Raw genomic sequence first — 8476 nt, 5'->3', positions numbered from 1 at the left:
TGTCTTCTAGCAAATCTAGCTAATAAGGCTGGATAATGTTGCTGCACCGATTTGATCAGCACTAAAATAGCAGGGCTAAGTTAGAGTTTAGCTTTAAACTCCGTCCACCGCAGGTTTAGAAATAGTAGAGCTCCCGGTAATCCACATTTGTTTTCATCTGTGGCTATGATAGGAATGTCTTCACTTGATATAAAGTATTTTAAATACTGTTCCCATTTTTAGATTGCCATGTATCTTAATAAACCTTAAGTCTGACAGTTTCTGGCAGTTATTGTTATATTTTCAGCTTTTATTATCTATAACCTGAAGCTTGAATTGCTTACATTTAATATAGACCTCCTTTGAAATATTACTGAACTCTTTACAGCGTATTGGCATGTTTGTAACATTATATAGACTGTTAATTTCTCATAATTTTTAAAATATAGTTTAATTTACAATGTAACAATTTAAAATGCAACTGAAAGTAATTCAATATGTACCTGAAATAAATTCAGTATTTAACCTAGTGTAATTATCTTCACAGATTGTTTTAAAGGACTACCATCCATACTGTTGCAGCACTGTTCAGACAGCACACTATTCAGAACTGAGAATCAGTGCAGTTCCTCCTGTACAGAGCTGCACTGAATGGAGCAGAGCTGGCACAAACCTAGAACAATGTTAAATGGTAAGAGAATTATCACATTCTTTAATAAATGACATAATTAATAAACTTAATTACTTAATAATATTAACATGCCCCGTTGGTATGCCTAGAGAGTCAAGCCAGGTCCTGTCAGTGGGACGGTGGTCCTGTTTGCAAGAGAGTGGTTAAGGTAGGAGTAGACTGTCTAATATTGTTACATCATCTTTTCATATCTTGCTATATTCATAATATATAACATACCTATATGATTAGCCCTAGCAGAAAAAAGACAAGCACAATCATATTGAATATGGCTCCATTCATAATGTATGCAACATGTAATGACAGTGTTGGAAGATTTTTCTTTTTTTTAATGGTCAATGTACACTATACCTCTGTTTTTCATCTCAGGATAACGCTTTACAGTGGTGTCACCAGCGATCTGCCTGACCTCTTCTGCCTGTCCTTCAAGTGGCAGAAGTGTTAAAAAAACATACCATTACACTACCACAGTTATTAGTATTTTACATAACTATTGATCTATCAGTCCTCCAAGTGGCAGAAGTAAAATAAAAAATACAATACGACAGTTATTAGTATTTTACATAATTATTACACTGTATAAAAGTTTCAAAAATGTACGTGTTTATATTTACACATTTAGATTATTCTAGTGAGCAAGAAACCGTATTAAAGTATTTGCATTTACATTATATTTAATTTATATTTTACATTCTAGTCTGTAAAAATAAAACCAAATTAATCCATCCCAAGTGTTTTGTGTAAGGCAAGATCTCTCTGTAGAAGACTGACTGAAAGGTGGACCATGAAGAGGAGGAACTCATCGAAGGGCTGCAGAGACAGACACTGTCAAAATAAATTTTTAATAATTATGATACATGCATGTTGTTACATGTTGGGTTTTTTGTGACTGTTCCATGTCGGGTTTTCTGTTTTCCCCTGTGTCCTAGTTCAGTTTAATTAGTCATTGTGTACACCTGTCCTTCCCAATTATCTGCCCCTTTATAAGTTCCTGTGTTAGTATGTCTGATTGTCGGTTATTGTTGATATTATTGATGTGTGTGCACTCCCCTGTTTGTATCTGCTCCTGGAATCCTGATTAAAAGAAGGACTATTGTCTATGCTCGTCGTGCGCTCTTTGTTCCGCACAGCCTCGTAACATAATAACCGACCGAAACAGTAAGATTGCGGCGTGTTTTTCCCCCGTTTTGTTTCCCGTTTTTTGTCAAGTTTTTTATTTGTTATTATGGATCCCGCTGCCCTCGTCATCCTGCTGGAGCAGGGGGACCGCTCTCTCGAGGACCACACAGAGGATTTTTTGTTCCTGGCCAACTTAACACACTTCCCGGACTACTGCCTCTGCTCTTTCTACAAGGCTGGACTGAACAACACCACACGTGGGCAGTTGTCCGGGGACGGTCCTCGAGAGAGCCTCGCCGCCTTTATCGAGTGGGTGCTGGTGTCTTGCAAATCGCAACTCACCGTGGACCTCGCAGACAATGACACCAGCCCCACTCGGGACCCAGCGCCCAGTCCACTACCACCCCGCAGCGCGGAGCTGCCCGAGCCCACCGCAGACGGAGAGCCAGAGCCTGCCGCGGTCGTTGAGCCATCGCCATCAGGAGCGACAGAGCTGCCGATCGTCCCGGAGCCTGAGCCCCAAACGTCTGACCAGGTGCGAGAGCCGGCAGTGCATCCGACGGTGGAGAAAGTTGTGGAGATCGCGGGGGCTATGGAGCGCCCCGCCCACGGCGCCACCGCTGAGGGTGAGCATGAACTGGACCTGGGTAACCTCATTGACTTCCACTCTGACACGATCATCCTTAAGCCAGCTCCTGTATTGAACTTCTGGGAAATTATCCCACCCGACCTCCCTCTCCCACCGCCTCTCATTGATCTGGTTCCTACTCCAACACCCTCATCACTGGAGTTCGTCAGCCCCTCTGCTCACCCTCAGCTCACCATCTGTGGCGTGGGCTCGCCGCTGGTCTGCCGATCTCCAGCTCTGTTGGCGTTGAGTCTGGAGGATCCCTCGTCTCCGCCCTCAGCCTCCGAGACCCAGACTCCGCCTCAGTCCGGCGACCCTGCGGCTCCACCATGCCTTCAAGCTCCCTCGGCTCCACCGGATCCCGTCTGTCCACCAGCTCCACCGGGCTCCCTCGTCCTTCCGGCTCCGCATTGGTCAGTCGTCCCCCTACCTGCACCTCAGGACTACTCTCCTTGGGCTGCGCCCCGTCCCTTCGTCCCTCCGGCTCCGTTGGGCTCCTCCTTCCCTCCTGCTCCACCTATGTCCTCTGTCGCTCCGGCTCCGCCGCGGCCTTCCGGATCTCCGCCTGCGCCGAGGTCGCCGAAGACATCTGCTCCGCCTTGGACCTCCGGATCTTCGGCGTCACCCTGGCTCTTCGGCTCTCCGTCTCCACCTCGGGCTCCACCTCCACCTGCTCCGCCGCCGTTGGTCGGCCCCATGGAGTCGGCGGTCCCTCCTCCGCCATGGCTCCTCCCTCCGTCGGCTCCCCCGTGGGCCACCATCTGGACTGTGGCCTGGGTCGTCATCTGGCTCCTCCTGTTCCTGGCTCCCCCTTGGCTCCTCCCACCCTCCACTCCCCCATGGACTTATTGTTTGGACTCTCCTATGTTTATTCCCTGCCACCCTCCAGTTCCACATCCTCCTCCAGATCCCCCACCCGCCCTCCTCAGTTGTTACGTTACGGCGTGAGGCCACGCCTTGCCGGGAGGGGGCGATATGTTACATGTTGGGTTTTTTGTGACTGTTCCATGTCGGGTTTTCTGTTTTCCCCTGTGTCCTAGTTCAGTTTAATTAGTCATTGTGTACACCTGTCCTTCCCAATTATCTGCCCCTTTATAAGTTCCTGTGTTAGTATGTCTGATTGTCGGTTATTGTTGATATTATTGATGTGTGTGCACTCCCCTGTTTGTATCTGCTCCTGGAATCCTGATTAAAAGAAGGACTATTGTCTATGCTCGTCGTGCGCTCTTTGTTCCGCACAGCATCGTAACACATGTAATGTGTGCATCAAAAAATAAAAATATATATAACATTTTCTTTCTCTGTCACAATATAATATCAATATTTATCATTGCATTGCTTGTTACTCCAACTTCACTCCTCATTGTAGCTGTCCTTGCTCTGGTCACACTCCAAAAGGCCATTAAATGGTTCTACATCTCAAATCTAGATTGGATGAGACATGTTTTCAGAAAATACACACCACACAATGTAATAACAATGCCAGTTAGTTTGCCTACATTGAACCTGAAGGTTACTTTTAAAATTGACATCAGAATCAGAATCAGAATCAGAAAGAGCTTTATTGCCAAGTATGTTTGCACACACAAGGAATTTGTCTTGGTGTTAGGAGCTTCCAGTACAGAAGTACAAACATAGTGCAGATAACACTAATAATGAAGAGAATAGGCAATAATTAAGAATAACAATAGTAATAAAGAATAAAAACATACAGAAAAGAGACATGACCATAGACAGAACTGTGAATGTGCATGTGTCCTATGTACAGATGAAGGTTTGATGAGTTATTTACAGATGCACAGTACCGGGGTGTGTTATGTGTTGTTAAGGTGGGATACGGCCTGGGGGAAAAAAACTGTTCTTGTGTCTGGCTGTTCTGGTGCTCAGTGGTCTGTAGCGCCGGCCAGAGGGCAACAGTACAAAGAGAGAGTGAGCTGGGTGTGAGGGGTCCAGAGTGACTTTCTTAGCCCTTTTCCTCACTCTGGAGGTGTAAAGTTCTTGGAGGCTGGGCAGAGGGGCACCGATAATCCTCTGAGCAGTCCCAATTGTCCGTTGTAGTCTTCTGATGTCTGTTTTGGTAGCTGAACCAAACAAAACAGTTATAGAAGAACATAGGACAGACTCAATGATGGCAGAGTAGAACTGTTTCAGCAGCTCCTGAGGCAGGTTGAACTTCCTTAGCTGGCGGAGGAAATACAGCCTCTGCTGGGCCTTTTTCGCAATATACAGGTCCTTCTCAAAAAAATAGCATATTGTGATAAAGTTCATTATTTTCTGTAATGTACTGATAAACATTAGACTTTCATATATTTTAGATTCATTACAACACAACTGAAGTAGTTCAAGCCTTTTATTGTTTTAATATTGATGATTTTGGCATACAGCTCATGAAAACCCAAAATTCCTATCTCAAAAAATTAGCATATTTCATCCGACCAATAAAAGAAAAGTGTTTTTAATACAAAAAAAGTCAACCTTCAAATAATTATGTTCAGTTATGCACTCAATACTTGGTCGGGAATCCTTTTGCAGAAATGACTGCTTCAATGCGGCGTGGCATGGAGGCAATCAGCCTGTGGCACTGCTGAGGTGTTATGGAGGCCCAGGATGCTTCGATAGCGGCCTTAAGCTCATCCAGAGTGTTGGGTCTTGCGTCTCTCAACTTTCTCTTCACAATATCCCACAGATTCTCTATGGGGTTCAGGTCAGGAGAGTTGGCAGGCCAATTGAGCACAGTAATACCATGGTCAGTAAACCATTTACCAGTGGTTTTGGCACTGTGAGCAGGTGCCAGGTCGTGCTGAAAAATGAAATCTTCATCTCCATAAAGCTTTTCAGCAGATGGAAGCATGAAGTGCTCCAAAATCTCCTGATAGCTAGCTGCATTGACCCTGCCCTTGATAAAACACAGTGGACCAACACCAGCAGCTGACATGGCACCCCAGACCATCACTGACTGTGGGTACTTGACACTGGACTTCAGGCATTTTGGCATTTCCCTCTCCCCAGTCTTCCTCCAGACTCTGGCACCTTGATTTCCGAATGACATGCAAAATTTGCTTTAATCCGAAAAAAGTACTTTGGACCACTGAGCAACAGTCCAGTGCTGCTTCTCTGTTCAAAAGTGGCTTGACCTGGGGAATGCGGCACCTGTAGCCCATTTCCTGCACACGCCTGTACACGGTGGCTCTGGATGTTTCTACTCCAGACTCAGTCCACTGCTTCCGCAGGTCCCCCAAGGTCTGGAATCGGTCCTTCTCCACAATCTTCCTCAGGGTCCGGTCACCTCTTCTCGTTGTGCTGTTTTTTCTGCCACGGGGGGATAATTATATTACGCACAATATAATTTGCTCTTTAATTTGGGCTGAAACATTGACAGGTTTTGCTAGATTCACCCAAAAACATGCAGTTAATTCAATTAACTCTCCTCTGTGTGAACAGTATCACACGACTACTGTAAAGTAGACAGACTACTTCATATGCTACTCAATAGTCAATCAAGCGATCAATCAATCACAAACTATCTTGGAGACTGACATTAGCTCATTCTGTAGAAAATACATTTAGTAAGATCAAGGAACTATAAATGTAAATGATTACATATCATGACTGTTGTAAGCAAAGCTAATTAAAACAGAGTAAACAAGTGCCAGGTCATTACTCTTAAAACTCATCAATTTCTATTTCATCATTGCTCTTTAAGCTCTTCTGCTGTAAGTTATGAAGCGTAACCGCTGGCTTGAGTAGTTTATCCAAACCTGGAGAAGTCATGTACTCATATTCTCAGCCTCATGTCATTCCAATCCTGCTTTACTTTCCTCCATGAAACACACAAAACAGAGGTGGTTAGTGGATGATTTACACTGCTTTTGCCATGCAATAAAATGGGTCATAAAACTTTTGTGCATACAGTATACTTTTCTGCCACACTTTTTCCTTCCCACAGACTTCCCACTGAGGTGCCTTGATACAGCACTCTGGGAACAGCCTATTCGTTCAGAAATTTCTTTCTGTGTCTTACCCTCTTGCTTGAGGGTGTCAATGATGGCCTTCTGGACAGCAGTCAGGTCGGCAGTCTTACACATGATTGCGGTTTTGAGTAATGAACCAGGCTGGGAGTTTTTAAAAGCCTCAGGAATCTTTTGCAGGTGTTTAGAGTTAATTAGTTGATTCAGATGATTAGGTTAATAGCTCGTTTAGAGAACCTTTTCATGATATGCTAATTTGAGATAGGAATTTTGGGTTTTCATGAGCTGTATGCCAAAATCATACAATAAAAGGCTTGAACTACTTCAGTTGTGTGTAATGAATCTAAAATATATGAAAGTCTAATGTTTATCAGTACATTACAGAAAATAATGAACTTTATCACAATATGCTAATTTTTTGAGAAGGACCTGTAGTCAATGTGATTGTCCCACTTCAGGTCCTGGGAGATGGTGGTTCCCAGGAATCTGAATGACTCCACTGCAGTCACAGTGCTGTTCATGATGGTGAGTGGGGGGAGAGCAGGGGGTTCCTCCTGAAGTCCACAATCATCTCCACAGTTTTGAGCGTGTTAAGCTCCAGGTTGTTAAGACTGCACCAGACAGCCAGCTGCTCAACCTCCTGTCTGTAAGCAGACTCGTCACCGTCCTTGATGAGGCCTATGACTGTAGTGTCATCCGCAAACTTCAGGAGCTTGACAGAGGGGTCCTTTGAAGTGCAGTCATTCGTGTATAGGGAAAAGAGCAGTGGGGAGAGAACGCAACCCTGAGGGGCGCCAGTGCTGGTGAGAGTCCTGGATGTGAGTTTGCCCAGCCTCACTAGCTGCTGCCTGTCTGTCAGGAAGCTGGTGATCCACTGACAGATGGAGGAGGGCACAGAGAGCTGTCTCAGTTTGTCTGAGAGAAGGTCAGGTATGATGGTATTGAAGGCCGAGCTGAAGTCCACAAATAAGATCCTTGCATAATTCCCAGGTTTATCGAGGTGTTGCAGGATGTAATGCAGTCCCATATTGACAGCGTCATCCACAGACCTGTTTGCTCTGTAGGCAAACTGAAGAGGATCCAGCAAGGGTCTAGTGATGTTCTTCAGGTAGGCCAGGACCAGTCTCTGAAGTGACTTCATGACCACAGATGTGAGTGTGACAGGTCTGTAGTCATTAAGTCCAGTGATTTTTTCAACTTCTCAGAGTAATTCTTTTTAGCCACTCTGATCTCCTTTGTTAGTCTGTTCCTGGCCTGGTTATACAAGAGTTTATCCCCACTTCTGTAAGCATCCTCTTTGGCCTGACAAAGCTGTTTGAGTTTCCCAGTAAACCACGGTTTATCATTATTGAATGATAAGAATGTCCTGGTGGGGATGCATATATCCTCACAGAAACTGATATATGATGTTACAGTCTCTGTGAGCTCGTCCAGATCGGTGGCAGTAGCTTCAAAAACACTCCAATCAGTGAGGTCAAAACAAGCTTTTAAATCTTGCTATTCTTCATTAGTCCATCTTTTAACAGTTCTTAATACAGGTTTAGAAGATTTAAGTTTTTGCCTATAGGTCGGTATGAGATGAACCAAACAGTGATCAGAGAGCCCCAGAGCTGCCCGTGGGACAGAGTGATATGCATCTTTAATTATTGTGTAACAATGATCCAATATATTATGGTCTCTGTTGGGACATGTAACGTGCTGTCTGTATTTTGCCAGTTCATGGGAAAGATTTGCTTTATTAAAATCTCCAAGAATGATTAAAAGAGAGTCCGGGTACCTTTGCTCTGTTTCAGATATTTGTTTGGCCAGCTGTTGCATCGCGGCGCTCACGCACGCATCCGGAGACACATACACATTCACGAGAATGAAGGATGAAAACTCTCGGGGCGAATAGAACGGTTTACAGTTTATGAAGAAGGCCTCCAAATTAGGAGAACACATCTTCTTCAGAGTTGTTACATCTGAACACCAACCTTCATTTATGTAGAAACATAGTCCACCACCTCTCGTTTTCCCCGTTAGCTCCGTGATGCGATCTGATCTGAACAGCTGATATCCCGGCAAATGAAGCACGTTATCCGGGATGGTTTC

The sequence above is a fragment of the Barbus barbus genome, assembly GCF_936440315.1.
Source record: "Barbus barbus genome assembly, chromosome: 33".
Lineage (NCBI taxonomy): Eukaryota > Metazoa > Chordata > Actinopteri > Cypriniformes > Cyprinidae > Barbus > Barbus barbus.
This window is presented reverse-complemented; position numbering follows the sequence as displayed.